Below are 17,872 nucleotides of genomic sequence, written 5' to 3' on the forward strand. Positions count from 1 at the left end.
GAAAAGGTTCTGATCCTTCTGGGCGGCACACGAGAGGGACTCGAGACAAATCCTGCTATCACGTGTCACTGTTGGGACTTCAGCTTTGTAGAGGGCAACACTCCACAACTCTAAGACCTGTTGAGGGTCTGTAAACCTCTCACAAGACCTTAAAAACATGTTTCCAATTAAAGTCTTCATTTTGCAAATGATTATTCTTTGTTTTCCTGCGATAAATGTGCAGTCTTTCTCTCTGGCACTCATCGAGGGCGGACGCTCCCCTTTCCTCTCCTGCGTACTTCTTTGTATTTATTTAATATTTAAAATAGTAACAAATATTTATTTAATATAATAGTGAGAGTCCAGTCCATAGTGGATCTAACATAATAGGGAGAGTCCAGTCCATAGTGGATCCAACATAATAGTGAGAGTCCAGTCCATAGTGGATCTAACATAATAGTGAAAGTCCAGTCCATAGTGGATCTAACATAATAAAATGAGAGTCCAGTCCATAGTGGATCTAACATAATAGTGAGAGTCCAGTCCATAGTGGATCTAACATAATAGTGAGAGTCCAGTCCATAGTGGATCTAACATAATAGTGAGAGTCCAGCCCATAGTGGATCTAACATAATAGTGAGAGTCCAGTCCATAGTGGATCTAACATAATAGTGAGAGTCCAGTCCATAGTGGATCTAACATAATAGTGAGAGTCTAGTCCATAGTGGATCTAACATAATAGTGAGAGTCCAGCCCATAGTGGATCTAACATAATAGTGAGAGTCCAGTCCATAGTGGATCTAACATAATAGTGAGAGTCCAGTCCATAGTGGATCTAACATAATAGTGAAGTATGTAACAAATATTTGTTAATACATTTTTAAATTTAAAAATGGTAATAAAAATATTTGCACAAATATTTAACAAAAACCGTCGCATTGGAAGCGCATTGTGTTGAGTCACCCCAAGATGCACAAGGACCAAGACAGGCAGGAGCTTGGTTTAATACAAAAATAAAAAAACACTGGTACAAAACAGCAAAGAAACGGCGTGCCGAACGCACGAGAAGCTAACGCTAACTAGCATGCAGTCCAAGAGTCCAAAAATAGCGTGCCGAGTGCACAAGAGGCTAATTAGCTACTTAGCAAAGATACAAAGACTTAGAAAAGCCAACGTGAGTGTTGCCTATAGCAAAAAAGGATCCAGAATGAACTGATGTCGAAGGCAGGCTTAAATACTAAAGCTAACAATTACTACAGGTGTGCGTCAAAAAGCATAGCAGGTGGAACAAATGCGAAACCCATGGTAACAAGGTAAACGGGAAGTGCAAAAACTAAGAACAGGGAGAGTCCAAAACGATCGACAAAACACAAAAGGACTCAATAACCAAAACGCCGGATCATAACAAAAACATAAAAATAAAGTATTTGAAATTAATCAGGCAATAATTATTATATTACATGCATTATACTAAAAATGAAAAATTCTGTTTTTTAAATACATTTCTACAAAAATTCATTAAAAAAACTTACAAAATTGCTTCCTTATCCTTAATTAGTTGCTGTTGTCAATGCTTTCCCCCCTTTTCGCACAAAAGCTTAAAGGGGAACATTATCACAATTTCAAAAGGGTTTAAAACAATAAAAATCAGTTCCCAGTGGCTTGTTTTATTATTTTTCAAAATTTTACCGGTCTCCGACTATCCCTAAAAAAAGCTTTAAAGTGCTTGATTTTCGCTATTTGCGATGCCACTATCCATTTCCCTGTGACATCATACAGTGCTGCCAATGTAAACAAACAATGGGAATACCACAGCAAGATATAGTGACATTAGCTCGGATTCAAACTCGGATTTCAGCGGCTTAAGCGATTCAACAGATTACGCATGTATTGAAACGGATGGTTGGAGTATGAAAGTATTGAAGAAGAAACTGAAGCTATTGGGCGAATTCATAGCCATAGCATGGCCGAATAGCTGCGTTAGCATCGCCGGTAAAATTTGCGGACCAAACGATCAGGACTTTCGCATCTTTTGACACTGGAGCAACTTAAATCCGTCGATTGGTAAGTGTTTGTTTTGCATTAAATGTGGGTGGAAGGAAACGTAATATAGTTGCAAATGCATCTGCAGGTTATCCATACATCTCTGTGCCATGTCTGCTTTAGCACCGCCGGTAAATAGCATGTTAGCATCGATTAGCGTAGCATGTTAGCATCGATTAGCTGGCAGTCAACATCAACAAAACTCCCCTTTGTGATTTCGTTGACTTTATCGTTGCAAATGCATCTGCAGGTTATCCATACATCTCTGTGCCATGTGTGCTTTAGCACCGCCGGTAAATAGCATTTTAGCGTCGATTAGCGTAGCATGTTAGCATCGATTAGCTGACAGTCACGCCGCGACCAAATATGTCTGATTAGCACTTAAGTCAACATCAACAAAACTCACTTTTGTGATTTTGTTGACTTAATCATAGCAAATGCATCTGCAGGTTATCCATACATCTCTGTGCCATGTCTGCTTTAGCATCGCCGGTAAAATGTGGAGACACTCCGGCACATTCAATGGGGGTTTGGCGGCAGACACTTTTGCATTTTCGGGCCGGTGGTGCAACTTGAATCCCTCCCTGTTAGTGTTGTTACACCCTCCGACAACACACCGACGAGGCATGATGTCTCCAAGGTTCCAAAAACTAGTCGAAAAACAGAGCTGAGACCCAATATTTACAATGTGTTGAAAATTAAAATGGCAGCTGTATTACCTCGGCGACGTCACATTCTGACGTCATCGCCTCCAGAGAGATAAACAGAAAGGCGTTTAATTCGCCAAAATTCACCCATTTAGAGTTCGGGAATCGGTTAAAAAAATATGGTCGTTTTTCTGCACCATCAAGGTATATATTGACGCTTGCATAGGTCTGGTGATAATGTTCCCCTTTAACTATTTTAAGAAATCATACAACAGTAGTGGTAAGAATTATAAACTTGTCACAAAGTAGTGGTGACGAACCCCAAGATCCAGACATGACAGGCTTGGTACATGAAAACATTGTTTTAATGTTCAAAAAAAAAAAGGCAAGTAAAACACGAACCAGAACGCAGGAAACAGCAAACAGGGACAGGAGTCAGGATCCAGGGAATAGCTCACGGCCTTCAAGAAACAGGCAGTCCACAGGATACCACAAACAATACTCCAGCCCTGACTGGAGGTCAAGGCAGGTTTAAATAATGCCTCTGAATAGTGGCTCGGGCAGCAGGTGAGCGGGTGAACACTAATCAGAGGCGGGTAGAAATAATAAGTAACCATGGTAGCTAAAACAAACAAGGGTGCACAAAAAACAGGAACCGAAGGAGCCTTAAACCGAAAATTACAAAAAACATGATCATGACAAAACTTACAAACCTCGTTTCCATGTGAGTTGGGAAATTATGTTAGATGTAAATATAAACAGAATACAATGATTTGCAAATCCTTTTCAACCCATATTCAGTTGAATATGCTACAAAGACAACATATTTGATGTTCAAACTGATAAAATTTTTTTTTTTTTGTGCAAATAATCATTAACTTTAGAATTTGATGCCAGCAACGCGTGACAACATAGTTGGGAAAGGTGGCATTAAGTACTGATAAAGTTGAGGAATGCTCATCAAACACTTATTTGGAACATCCCACAGGTGTGCAGGCTAATTGGGAACAGGTGGGTGCCATGATTGGGTATAAAAACAGCTTCCCAAAAAATGCTCGGTCTTTCACAAGAAAGGATGGGGCGAGGTACACCCCTTTGTCCACAACTGTGTGAGCAAATAGTCAAACAGTTTAAGAACAACGTTTCTCAAAGTGCAATTGCAAGAAATTTAGGGATTTCAACATCTACGCTCCATAATATCATCAAAAGGTTCCGAGAATCTGGAGAAATCACTCCACGTAAGCGGCATGGCCGGAAACCAACATTGAATGACCGTGACCTTGAATCATTCAGATGGCACTGTATCAAAAACCGACATCAATCTCTAAAGGATATCACCACATAGGATCAGAAACACTTCAAAAACCACTGTCACTCAATACAGTTTGTAGCTACATCTGTAAGTGCAAGTTCAAACTCTACTGTGCAAAGCGAAAGCCATTTATCAACAACATCCAGAAACGCCGCCGGCTTCTCTGGGCCCGAGATCATCTAAGATGTGGACTGATGCAAAGTGGAAAAGTGTTCCGTGGTCTGACGAGTCCACATTTCAAATAGTTTTTGGAAATATTTGACATTGTGTCATCCGGACCAAAGGGGAAGTGAACCATCCAGACAGTTATTGATGCAAATTTGAAAAGCCAGCATCTGTGATGGTATGGGGGTGCATTAGTGCCCAAGGCATGGGTAACTTACACATCTGTGAAGGCACCATTAATGCTGAAAGGTACATACAGGTTTTGGAACAACATATGCTGCCATCTAAGCGCCGTCTTTTTCATGGACGCCCCTGCTTATTTCAGCAAGACAATGCCAAGCCACATTCAGCACGTGTTACAACAGCATGGCTTCGTAAAAAAAAAAAAAGAGTGCGGGTACTTTCCCGGCCCGCCTGCCGTCCAGACCTGTCTCCCATGGAAAATGTGTGGTGCTTTATGAAACGTAAAATACGACAGCGGAGACCCCGGACTGTTGAACGACTGAAGCTCTACATAAAACAAGAATGGGAAAGAATTCCACTTTCAAAATTTCAAAAATTAGTTTCCTCAGTTCCCAAACGTTTATTGAGTGTTGTTAAAGGGGAACATTTTCACCAGACCTATGTAAGCGTCAAAATATACCTTGATGGTGCAGAAAAAAGACCATCTATTTTTTTAACCGATTTCCGAACTCTAAATGGGTGAATTTAGGCGAATTAAACGCCTTTCTGTTTATCGCGCTGGAGGCGATGACGTCAGAATGTGACGTCGCCGAGGAAACACACCCACCATTTTCATTTTCAACACATTACAAACACCGGATCTCAGCTCTGATATTTTCCGTTTTTTCGACTATTTTTTGGAACCTTGGAGACATCATGCCTCGTGGGTGTGTTGTCGGAGGGTGTAACAACACTAACAGGGAGGGATTCAAGTTGCACCACTGGCCCGAAGATGCCAAAGTGGCAAGAAATCTGCCGCCAGACCCCCATTGAATGTGCCGGAGTGTCTCCACATATTACCGGCGATGCTAAGGCAGACATGGCACAGAGATGTATGGATAACCTGCAGATGCATTTGCAACGATAGTCAACGAAATCACAAAGGTGAGTTTTGTTGATGTTGACTGCCAGCTAATCGATGCTAACATGCTACGCTAATCGATGCTAACATGCTATTTACCGGCGGTGCTAAAGCAGACATGGCACAGAGATGTATGGATAACCTGCAGATGCATTTGCAACGATAGTCAACGAAATCACAAAGGTGAGTTTTGTTGATGTTGACTGCCAGCTAATCGATGCTAACATGCTACGCTAATCGATGCTAACATGCTATTTACCGGCAGTGCTAAAGCAGACATGGCACAGAGATGTATGGATAACCTGCAGATGCATTTGCAACTATATTACGTTTCCTTCCACCCACATTTAATGCGAAACAAACACTTACCAATCGATGGATTTAAGTTGCTCCAGTGTAAAAAGATGCGAAAGTCCTGATCGTTTGGTCCGCACATTTTACTGCCGATGCTAACGCAGCTATTCGGCCATGCTATGGCTATAAATAGCGTCAATAGCTATTCGCTCAATAGCTTCAGTTTCTTCTTCAATATTTTCATACTCCAACCATCTGTTTCAATACATGCGTAATCTGTTGAATCGCTTAAGTCGCTGAAATCCGAGTTTGAATCCGAGCTAATGTCGCTATATCTTGCTGTGGTATTCCCATTGTTTGTTTACATTGGCAGCACTGTGTGACGTCACAGGGAAATGGCCAGTGTCTTCGCAGAGAGCCGAAAATAAGGCACATTAAAGCTTTATTTAGGGATATTCCGACACCGGTAAAATTTTGAAAAAAAATTCGAAAAATACAACAAGCCACTGGGAACTGATTTTTATTGTTTTTAACCCTTTTGAAATTGTGATAATGTTCCCCTTTAAAAGAAAAGGTGATGTAACACAGTGGTGAACATGCCCTTTCCCAACTACTTTGGCACGTGTTGCAGCCATGAAATTCTAAGTTAATTATAATTTGCAAGAAAAACATCAAATATCTTGTCTTTGTAGCATATTCAACTGAATATGGGTTGAAAAGGATTTGCAAATCATTGTATTGCGTTTATATTTACATCTAACACAATTTCCCAACTCATATGGAAACGGGGTTTGTAAATGAACTTAATCTGATTTACATTTTAAACACCAAACGGACTATATTCCCACCGTTATAATTGTTTTCCTTTTTGCTGTCTTTGAATAAAAACCTAAAAAAAATATTGAGAGAAATATTTTTAATAGATGAATTTTGCGATTGTTATCATTATTTTTTTGTTAAACTTTATTAATAGACTCATGTTAATCACCAAAGGGATACTAATTAACAATTTAAACTCTGTATACTCCTTTCAACCCCTTTTTGACTGTTAAAATGCCAACTCTCTAAATGTTGGGGGGGGGGGTGACAATGTCGGTAGTAAAGGGGCAAATAGCATCCTGGGGAGAAGGCGTCTTTTCTTTCTTTATAGAGCTCCATAAATCCTTCATTGGCTGCATGCTCCCTCTGACTGCCGTGGCTGACGTGTACAAAGGAGGAGGCGAGGCGTTAATAACGTGACGCCACCACAACCACTGACTGACTCGCCAACCCCCCCCCCCCCCCACCCCACCCCCCCGTTTCTAAAAAGCCATCCAGGATGCAGCTGCCTCCTTGTGAGCAGAAGACAATAGAATAGCATCACTACCACACGCACAAGGACTTCAATGTTTGCCGATTGCTCATCAGTCGCTCGGCTGCTGTTTGCTTTCTAACGGCAGACAATCCCAGGCTAAAAATAGAATTGAACTATTAATTGTCACTTCAATAAGTAACAGCTGAAGTGCAAAAATCAACACAAGTCTTATTTTGAAGGACTGAAACCAAATAACAATTAGGCCTTAATTGGTGCATTGTTTTGTCCATGCATCCATCCATTTATTTTCTACTGCTTGTCCCTTTTAGGGTCGCGGGGTGTGCTGGAGCCTATCTCAGCATTTGGTTATGTACCATATTTTCCGGATGATAAGGCGCATAAAAGGAGTAATATTATTATTTTTTCTAAATGGAAAACACTTCCATGTGGTCTACATCATACAAACCGTGTTTCCATATGAGTTGGGAAATTGTGTTAGATGTAAATATAAACAGAATACAATGATTTGCAAATCCTTTTCAACCCATATTCAGTTGAATATGCTACAAAGACAACATATTTGATGTTCAAACTCGTAAACGTTGCTTTTTTTTTGTGCAAATAATGATTTACTTAGAATTTCATGGCTGCAACACGTGCCAAAGTAGTTGGGAAAGGGCATGTTCACCACTGTGTTACATCACCTTTTCTTTTAACAACACTCAATAAACCTTTGGGAACTGAGGAAACTAATTGTTGAAGCTTTGAAAGTGGAATTCTTTCCCATTCTTGTTTTATGTAGAGCTTCAGTCGTTCAACAGTCCGGGGTCTCCGCTGTCGTATTTTACGCTTCACACATTTTCCATGGGAGACTCGTCTGGACTGCAAGCGGGCCAGGAAAGTACCCTTAGTCTTTTTTTACGAAGCCACGCTGTTGTAACATGTGCTGAATGTGGCTTTGCACTGTCTTGCTGAAATAAGCAGGGGCGTCCATGAAAAAGACGGCACTTAGATGGCAGCATATGTTGTTCCAAAAGCTGTATGTACCTTTTAGCATTAATGGTGCCTTCACAGATGTGTAAGTTACCCATGCCTTGGGCACTAATGCACCCCCATACCATCACAAATGCTGGATTTTGAATTTTGGGTCGATAACAATCTGGATGGTTCACTTAACCTTTGGTCCGGATGACACAATGTCAAATATTTCCCAAAATTTTTTAAAATGTGGACTCGTCAGACCACAGAACACTTTTCCACTTTGCATCAGTCTATCTTAGATGATCTCAGGCCCAGAAAAGCCGGCGACGTTTCTGGATGTTGTTGATAAATGGCTTTTGCTTTGCATAGTAGAGCTTTAACTTGCGCTTACAGATGTAGTGACCAATTGTATTTAGTGACAGTGGTTTTATGAAGTGTTCCTGAGCCCATGTGGTGATATCCTCTAGAGATTGATGTCGGTTTTTGATACAGTGCCGTCTGAAGAATCGAAGGTCACGGTCATTCAATGTTGGTTTCCGGCCATGCCGCTTACGTGGAGTGATTTCTCCAGATTCTCTGAACCTTTTGATGATATTATGGATCGTAGATGTTGAAATCCCTAAATTTCTTGCAATTGCACTTTGAGAAACGTTCTTAAACTGTTTGACTATTTGCTCACGCAGTTGTGGACAAAGGGGTGTACCTCGCCCCATCCTTTCTTGTGAAAGACTGGGAAGCTGTTTTTATACCCAATCATGGCACCCACCTGTTCCCAATTAGCCTGCACACCTGTGGGATGTTCCAAATAAGTGCTTGATGAGCATTCCTCAACTTTATCAGTATTTATTGCCACCTTTCCCAACTTCTTTGTCACGTGTTGCTGGCACGTGATGTTTGAACATCAAATATGTTGTCTTTGTAGCATATTCAACTGAATATGGGTCGAAAAGGATTTGCAAATCATTGTATTCTGTTTATATTTACATCTAACACAATTTCTCAACTCATATGGAAACAGGGTTTGTAGTTGTGATTTCCCTCATATTAATGCAGTATGAAGAAGAATGTTTTAATGTAGACACATAGAATCATCATACTGCTGTGATTATATGCTTCAAGTGTTCATTCAAGGCAAAATATCGAGATTTATATCGCGGCATGGCCCTAAAAAAATATCGAGATATATATAAAAAAAAAGGCCGTATCGCCCAGCCCTACAGAACCGGAATGCAACAGCAACATTTGTTTTTAAATGGTACACATGACATAATTACGCTCGTTTTATTCATGTTTTAAAGGAAACGGGGGTTTTTGTGACCAGAGGAGTAGTTTTGCAAGGGAAGGATGCAAAACAGTTGGAAAAAAAAAAAAAACAAGGCTATGTTGAAAAGCAATAGAAGTCTCCTTGTAGTCTCTCAATGCTTTTCATGCTGCAGCTGCCCTGTGCGGCGTCACAAGCAAAGCAGCTGGCGCTCGGCCCGGGCAGACCCAGGAAGTGTCCGCCAGGAGGGTGCGGAGGGGTGTTGGTGTCTGCATCCCCCCCCCCCCCGCCCACCTCCATGACCATTGAGGTCTTTGCCTCAAAGCTTTAGCGATGCATTCCTCTGCAGCCCCGGCAACGGGTGAGCTAATTCAATTTTCTCCCGACGGCGAGAGGCCGTGTGAAATTTAATTTACATCTGCCCTGGCCCTCTGCGGACCACGGCCGATGATGACATCCCCCCTCGAGCCATCAAACCCCCCCCCCCCCCCCCCTGTACCGCCGCGCTGTTTGTTCACAGCCTTGTTTAGCAGCCGGGATGATGATGTCATTGCTTCTCTTTGTTGTCATGACAATGGTGACACTCTTCAAACTACTGGAATTGAGGATCATTTTAAAACGGTTGCTAATCCAAACAATACTTGATAACACACTTGTTTGATAGCAAACAAGTAGTTTTAATAAAGGCCTACTGAAATGAGATGTTCTTATTTAAACGGGGATAGCAGGTCCATTCTATGTGTCATACTTGATCATTTCGCGATATTGCCATATTTTTGCTGAAAGGATTTAGTAGAGAACATCCACGATAAAGTTTGTAACTTTTGGTCGCTAATAAAAAAAGCCTTGCTCGTACCGGAAGTAGCAGACGATGTGCGCGTGACGTCACAAGTTGTGGAGCTCATCACATCTGAACATTGTTTAGAATCATGGCCACCAGCAGCGAGAGCGATTCGGACCGAGAAAGCGACGATTTCCCCATTAATTTGAGCAAAGATGAAAGATTCGTGGATGAGGAAAGTTAGAGTGAAGGAAAAATAAATGATAAATGGGTTGTACTTGTATAGCGCTTTTCTACCTTCAAGGTACTCAAAGCGCTTTGACACTACTTCCACATTTACCCATTCACACACACATTCACACACTGATGGAGGGAGCTGCCATGCAAGGCGCCAACCAGTACCCATCAGGAGCAAGGGTGAAGTGTCTTGCTCAGGACCCAACGGACGTGACGAGGTTGGTACTAGGTGGGATTTGAACCAGGGACCCTCGGGTTGCGCACGGCCACTCTCCCACTGCGCCACGCCGTGAAAAAAAACAAAAAAAGACGAGGGCAGTGGGAGCGATTCAGACGTTATTGGACACATTTACTAGGATAATTCTGGAAAATCCCTTATTGTGCTACTAGTTTTTTAGTGAGATTATATGGTCGTACCTGAAAGTCGGAGGGGTGTGGCCACGGGTGTGGTGACCGCCAGTGTCTCCGAGGGAAGCCACGTTTCTTAACAACGAGGCAAGGCAGCCGGGCTGAGATTTCTCCCCACCCCCCTCCTTCACGGTATAAGCATACGACAGTCGGGGGCGGCCGGTGGGAGGAGGCAAGAGAGTCCGCAGCTGCAGGAAGAACGACGCAAACTCTCCGCTCATGTCTACGGTAAGAGCCGACTTATTACCACCATTTTCTCACCAAAACCTGCCGGTTGACATGTGGTAGTACCATGAATTGATTAACGTGGACCCCGACTTAAACAAGTTGAAAAACTTATTCGGGTGTTACCATTTAGTGGTCAATTGTACGGAATATGTACTGACCTGTGCAATCTACTAATAAAAGTATCAATCAATCAATCAATCAAGTAGGGATCCGTGTTCGCTTGACCGCTCTGTTCCATTGTAAAGCTTCACGGTCAGTTTTCGGGAATGTAAACAAGGAAACACCGGCGGCCGGTGGGAGGAGGCAAGAGAGTCCGCAGCTGCAGGAAGAACGACGCAAACTCTCCGCTCATGTCTACGGTAAGAGCCGACTTATTACCACCATTTTCTCACCGACACCTGCCGGTTGACATGTGGTAGGGAACCGTGTTCGCTTGACCGCTCTGTTCCATTGTAAAGCTTCACGGTCAGTTTTCGGGAATGTAAACAAGGAAACACCGGCTGTGTTTGTGTTGCTAAAGGCGGCCGCAATACACCGCTTCCCACATACATCTTTCTTCTTTGACGTCTCCATTATTAATTGAACAAATTGCAAGCGTCAATATATACCTTGATGTTGCAGAAAAAAGACCATGTATTTTTTTAACCGGTTCCCGAACTATAAATGGGTGAATTTTGGTAAATTAAATGCCTTTCTGTTTATCGGTCTCGTAGCGATGACGTCAGAATGTGACGTCACCGAGGTAACACACCCGCCATTTTCATTTTCACATTACAAACACCGGGTCTCAGCTCTGATATTTTCCGTTTTTTCGACTATTTTTTGGAACCTTGGAGACATCATGCCTCGTCGGTGTGTTGTCGGAGGGTGTAACAACACTAACAGGGAGGGATTCAAGTTGCACCACTGGCAAGAAATCTGCCGCCAGACCCCCATTGAATGTACCAAAGTGTCTTCACATTTGACCGGCGATGCTAAGACAGACATGGCACAGAGATGTATGGATAACCTGCAGATGCATTTGCAACGATTAAGTCAACAAAATCACAAAGGTGAGTTTTGTTGATGTTGTTGACTTATGTGCTAATCAGACATATTTGGTCGCAGCATGACTGCCAGCTAATCGATGCTAACATGCTACGCTAATCGATGCTAACATGCTATTTACGCTAGCTGTATGTACATTTGAAACTAGATACCCACATTTAATGCGAAACAAACACTTACCAATCGACGGATTTAAGTTGCTCCAGTGTCGCAAGATGCTAAAGTCCTGATCGTTTGGTCCGCACATTTTACCGGCGATGCTAATAAGGCAGCCATGCTATTGGCCACTTCATTAGGTACACCCACGCTATGGCCGAATAGCGTCAATAGCTTTTCGCTCAATAGCTTCGGTTTCTTCTTCAATTTCGTTTTCGCTATCCGCCTCCATACTCCGACCATCTGTTTCAATACATGCGTAATCTGTTGAATCGCTTAAGCCGCTGAAATCCGAGTCTGAATCCGAGCTAATGTCGCTATATCTTGCTGTAGTAACCGCCATGTTGTTTGTATTGGCAGCCCTGTATGACGTCACAGGGACATGGATAGTCGCATCGCAAATAGCGAAAATCAAGAACTTTAAAGCTTTTTTTAGGGATATTCCAGGAGGTGTAACATTTTGAAAATAACTTCGAAAAATAAAACCAGCCACTGGGAACTGATTTTTATTGTTTTTAACCCTTTTGAAGTTGTGATAATGTTCCCCTTTAACAGTGGCGGGCCGTGCGTTTCCCACCTAGGCCTCCAGTGATGTCCGACTCTCTCAAAATACTATCTTTTGTGTCACCACTTGACCATTGCTGGAGAAATACTATACAGAAACACAGCGTGGCGCGGTTGGGAGAGTGGCCGTGCCAGCAACCTGAGGGTTCCTGGTTCGATCCCCACCTTCTACCAACCTCGTCGACGTCCTCGAGCAAAACACTTCACCCTTGCTCCTGATGGGTGGTGGTTATGGCAGCTCCCGCCATCAGTGTGTGGATGTGTGGTGAATGGGTGAATGTGGAAATAGTGTCAAAGCATTTTGAGTACTGTGGAGAGGCTGGGCAGGGCACGCTGGAGCCCTGCCCAAGATGGCGGCAAGGCTGAGCGGAGAGGCGGGGCGTGCCAGGAGCGACGCTACGATCTAATTCAGGTGCGGAGTTCACGCACCGGCAGACGATGAACTTATCTCCTCACACTGTATAAAAGGGGAGAAGGAGGAAAGATAGAGGCAGAAGGAGCAGAGTCCGCAGCAGATGCAGCGCAAGAGCGACAGAGAGAAGACGGCGACGACGAAAGCGACCGAAGAGCGAGCAGCAGACGAGCTGAAAAGCAACCCGGCAAGTGACAGCTTTATTTGAAAAAATAAAAAGAGTCAAACCTGCTCAAAGCCATGTCCTTCCTGAGTGGTCCATGGAACCCGCACGACGACAGCAAGGAACTGTCACCAGTACCTTGAAGGTAGAAAAGCCATAACCCATTTACCATTTATCAATCAATCAATCAATGTTTACTTATATAGCCCTAAATCACTAGTGTCTCAAAGGGCTGCACAAACCACTACGACATCCTCGGTAGGCCCACATAAGGGCAAGGAAAACTCACACCCAGTGGGACGTCGGTGACAATGATGACTATGAGAACCTTGGAGAGGAGGAAAGCAATGGATGTCGAGCGGGTCTAACATGATACTGTGAAAGTTCAATCCATAATGGATCCAACACAGTTGCGAGAGTCCAGTCCAAAGCGGATCCAACACAGCAGCGAGAGTCCCGTTCACATTGAAACACATCAACAGTGTACAAAACAGGTTAATTTATTTTGTATTTAAAAGTCCATAAACCCGCGTCAGCAATTAAAACATATCTTATGTGGCACCGTCAAAATTAAAAGTGCAAAACACATATTAAACGTAAAAAAAAAAAAAGAAATAAAATATACTCACAATTTGTAGCACCCATTCAACGTTGTGTAGACCCTCGTAGTCGGTTGATTCGAGTGGAAACGGCTGCCATTTTCCCCATTTCATCGCCGACGTCGTCTCACAAGGTGTAGTTTCTCTTTAAATATCCTTCTTGAAAATGGAATGCAAATATATATACACTTCATGGTTCCTGCTAAGTTGAAACTTGTGATTGGATACTCCCTCTGGAATGACAAGTGAGTATCCAATCACAGGCTTGTTAACATCAGGCTACCTAGCTAGACTACTGTCAACGACTTGTGATCTGATTGGCTATCCCAACTGTCTATCAACTGTATGTGTTCTCAAATTTAACCGCTAACGGTCCCGGTGAGTATCCAATCTCAGGACGTGTAAATGTCACGTTCAACCTTAAGCCAGCTTGAAGGCCTTACTGCCAATCGCAATTGTCTATCAACTGTATGCGTCCGTTCACTTACAGTGCATCAACGTCTGCATTGTTGATTCTGAAAGCCCCGGGCAAATTTGGTACAGCATGGCAACATAAGCTAGCTGAATTCTGATTGGATAAAAACTCTAACCTAAAAACAACAACACTGGAAGGAGCATACTATGACATGAAGAGAATATGAATCCATCCATCCATTTCCTACCGCTTATTCCCTTTGGGGTCGCTGGTGCCTATCTTAGCTACAATCGGGCGGAAGGCGGCGTACACCCTGGACAAGTCGCCACCTCGTCGCAGGGCCAGAGAATATGAATACTTTTAGATATATAGGGAAATTAATTAAAAATAATAATTTATCTTTAATTATGATCATTAATTCTGGTTATCAACCATCCATTTATCCATTTTCGACCGCTTGTCCCTCTAAGTTGCTCATATTCTAGACCTGGGGTCTTTAGCGCCGCCTGGAGCTTTTTCAGAAACGTATGAAAATAAAAAAAGGTGTGGAAAAAATATGTTTATATTTTCTTTTAATGAGGCCCTGTGATGAGGTGGCGACTTGTCCAGGGTTTACCCCGCCTTCTGCCCGAATGCAGCCGAGATAGGCTCCAGCGCCCCCCCAGCGACCCAACAAGGACAAGCGGTATAAAATGGATGGATGGATGGTGTTTTCTGAATGAGGAAAACTCAACCTAATCCAAACCGTGTGAGAAATTTCAATCCAATCTGACTTTTGGGGTTATAGTAAATAACAGCGCCGCCATTGATCCAATAGCACCATCTTGGTGTTGCATGTTATATGAAACCTGGAAGCCCCACCCCGGGCAGCCCCGGCCCCCACGTGACGGGGAACAGCAGCAGCAGCAGCTGGTTGGCAACAAGCGGGGAAAGCTGACTAAACCAGACGGGAGGTTTTGGCGCCGACTTTGACCTCGACGCCAGCGAAACGTCAGACGCACAACACCTGCTTTGTCCTTCACCCGCACAAACGAGCTGATGTCTATTGAAAGCTGTTAAAGGGGGACTGCACTTTTTTTTTTGGAACGTTGCCTATCGTTCAGAATCAATATAAAAGACACGGCGATGGATCTTTTTTTTTTTTTGGCATTCCAAATAGCAAATGCATGCAATCAAAAGTCGGCTTACAATGGAGCACATGCAATTCTGCCTACAAAGCCCTTAAAAAGCATGTAAACACCGCCATATATGACATATATATAAAAAAACAAACCCCGTTTCCATATGAGTTGGGAAATTGTGTTTGATGTAAATATAAACAGAATACAATGATTTGCAAATCCTTTTCAACCCATATTCAGTTGAATATGCTACAAAGACAACATATTTGATGTTCAAACTGATAAACAGAAGTGGGGAAAGGTGGCAATAAATACTGATAAAGTTGAGGAATGCTCATCAAACACTTATTTGGAACAAGCCCACAGGTGTGCAGGCTAATTGGGAACAGGTGGGTGCCATGATTGGGTATAAAAAACAGCTTCCCGGTCTTTCACAAGAAAGGATGGGGCGAGGTACACCCCTTTGTCCACAACTGCGTGAGCAAATAGTCAAACAGTTTAAGAACAACGTTTCTCAAAGTGCAATTGCAAGAAATTTAGGGATTTCAACATCTACGGTCCATAATATCATCAAAAGGTTCAGAGAATCTGGAGAAATCACTCCACGTAAGCGGCATGGCCGGAAACTAACATTGAATGACCGTGACCTTCGATCCCTCAGACGGCACTGTATCAAAAACCGACATAAATCTCTAAAGGATATCACCACATGGGCTCAGGAACTCTTCAGAAAACCATTGTCACTAAAAACAGTTCGTCGCCACATCTGTAAGTGCAAGTTAAAGCTCTACTATGCAAAGCGAAAGCCATTTATCAACAACATCCAGAAACGCCGCCGGCTTCTCTGGGCCCGAGATCATCTAAGATGGACTGATGCAAAGTGGAAAAGTGTTCTGTGGTCTGACGAGTCCACATTTCAAATTGTTTTTAGAAATATTCAACATTGTGTCATCCGGACCAAAGGGGAAGCGAACCATCCAGACTGTTATCAACGCAAAGTTCAAAAGCCAGCATCTGTGATGGTATGGGGGTGCATTAGTGCCCAAGGCATGGGTAACTTACACATCTGTGAAGGCACCATTAATGCTGAAAGGTACATAAAGCTTTTGGAACAACAAATGCTGCCATCTAAGCGCCGTCTTTTTCATGGACGCCCCTGCTTATTTCAGCAAGACAATGCCAAGCCACATTCAGCACGTGTTACAACAGCTTGGCTTCGTAAAAAAAGAGTGCGGGTACTTTTTTTTCTCCAACTACTTTGGCACATGTTGCAGCCATGAAATTTTAAGGTAATTATCATTTGCAAAAAAAAACTAACTTTAAGAGTTTGAACATCAAATATGTTGTCTTTGTAGTGCATTCAATTGAATATGGGCTGAAAAGGATTTGCAAATCATTGTATTCCATTTATATTTACATTTAACACAATTTCCCAACTCAAATGGAAACGGGGTTTGTAGTAACAGGCACATTTATGTCAGGTTCAAACACTGATGACATCTATTAAACAGACAAGAAGCAAGGAATCATGCAGAGACAGAGTTCAATTTAGCTCATGAGGAGAACGCATGGCGCTGCACACTCAGTCACAGTCTCGCCCTACGCTCTAAGGTTCAGATCCCGCGTCCCTCTTTTAGTCAACATCACTGAGGCCGCCTCTAAAAGGAGTGGTCACATATATTATGCAAAGCAGGTCCAGGACGCACAGTACGTGACGGAATGGGCTGGGGGCTTTGTGATTTCGCCTTGTCTCTGCTTCGTCTGCCTGTTGTCATCTTATCTTCGTTGAGGTCCTTGAAGTCCTTGGCTGTTAGCGGGCTAAAACAAAGATAACATCTGTGGCCGAGGCCACTCCTCAGAAAAGATTTGTCCTTGAATAGATTACAAAAAGTCTAAATTGAGCACAATAGCTAAAAACTAAAGCAACTGACTTTAAGCATACTAAAGTTGTTCTAACAATTTATTATTTACGTATTTCGATCATTTCAAAAATACATCATGTTTTCTTTTTTTTCACTGATTATTACTCACTGCAGACTTCATGAGAGCCAACAAACATGATAAAACATCACACACTGTACAAGCTCTGCGGTCATTAGGATGCCAACTGTTAGGATGTTCATGTATTCCCATTCAGATGAAAAATACATCATAATCCTCACCGAGTAACGAGGTGGTCTTTATGTCTTTAAGTGTCGTCCTCACCAGTTTCGGGTCCTAAATGGCTGTCAAAGTGTACCAGCTTGTCGGAATACCTGCTCAGACTTCTTCTAGTCCATGTGAGATACATGATTTATGATCTACAATAAACTTACAGGAAGCAGAGAAGTGAGGAAGGTAAACATAACACGCGGCACCGCAATAAGCAGTTTGTCTGCTTAATAGTTATAATATAATCACTCATATAAAACCCAAAACCAATGAAGTTGCCACGTTGTGTAATTTGTGAATAAAAACCGAATACAATGATTTGCTAATTCCAATTGACCTTATATTGAATTGAATAGACTGCAAAGACAAGATATTTAATGTTCGAACTGAGAAACGTTTAATTGTTTTGCAAATAACCATGAATGTAGAATGTAATGGCAACAACACATTATCTTGCTAAAAAATAAGCAGGGGCGTCCATGATAACGTTGCTGGGATAACAACATATGTTGCTCCAAAACTTATACCTA

The sequence above is a fragment of the Nerophis ophidion genome, linkage group LG07 (assembly GCF_033978795.1).
Source record: "Nerophis ophidion isolate RoL-2023_Sa linkage group LG07, RoL_Noph_v1.0, whole genome shotgun sequence".
In the NCBI taxonomy this organism is placed as follows: domain Eukaryota; kingdom Metazoa; phylum Chordata; class Actinopteri; order Syngnathiformes; family Syngnathidae; genus Nerophis; species Nerophis ophidion.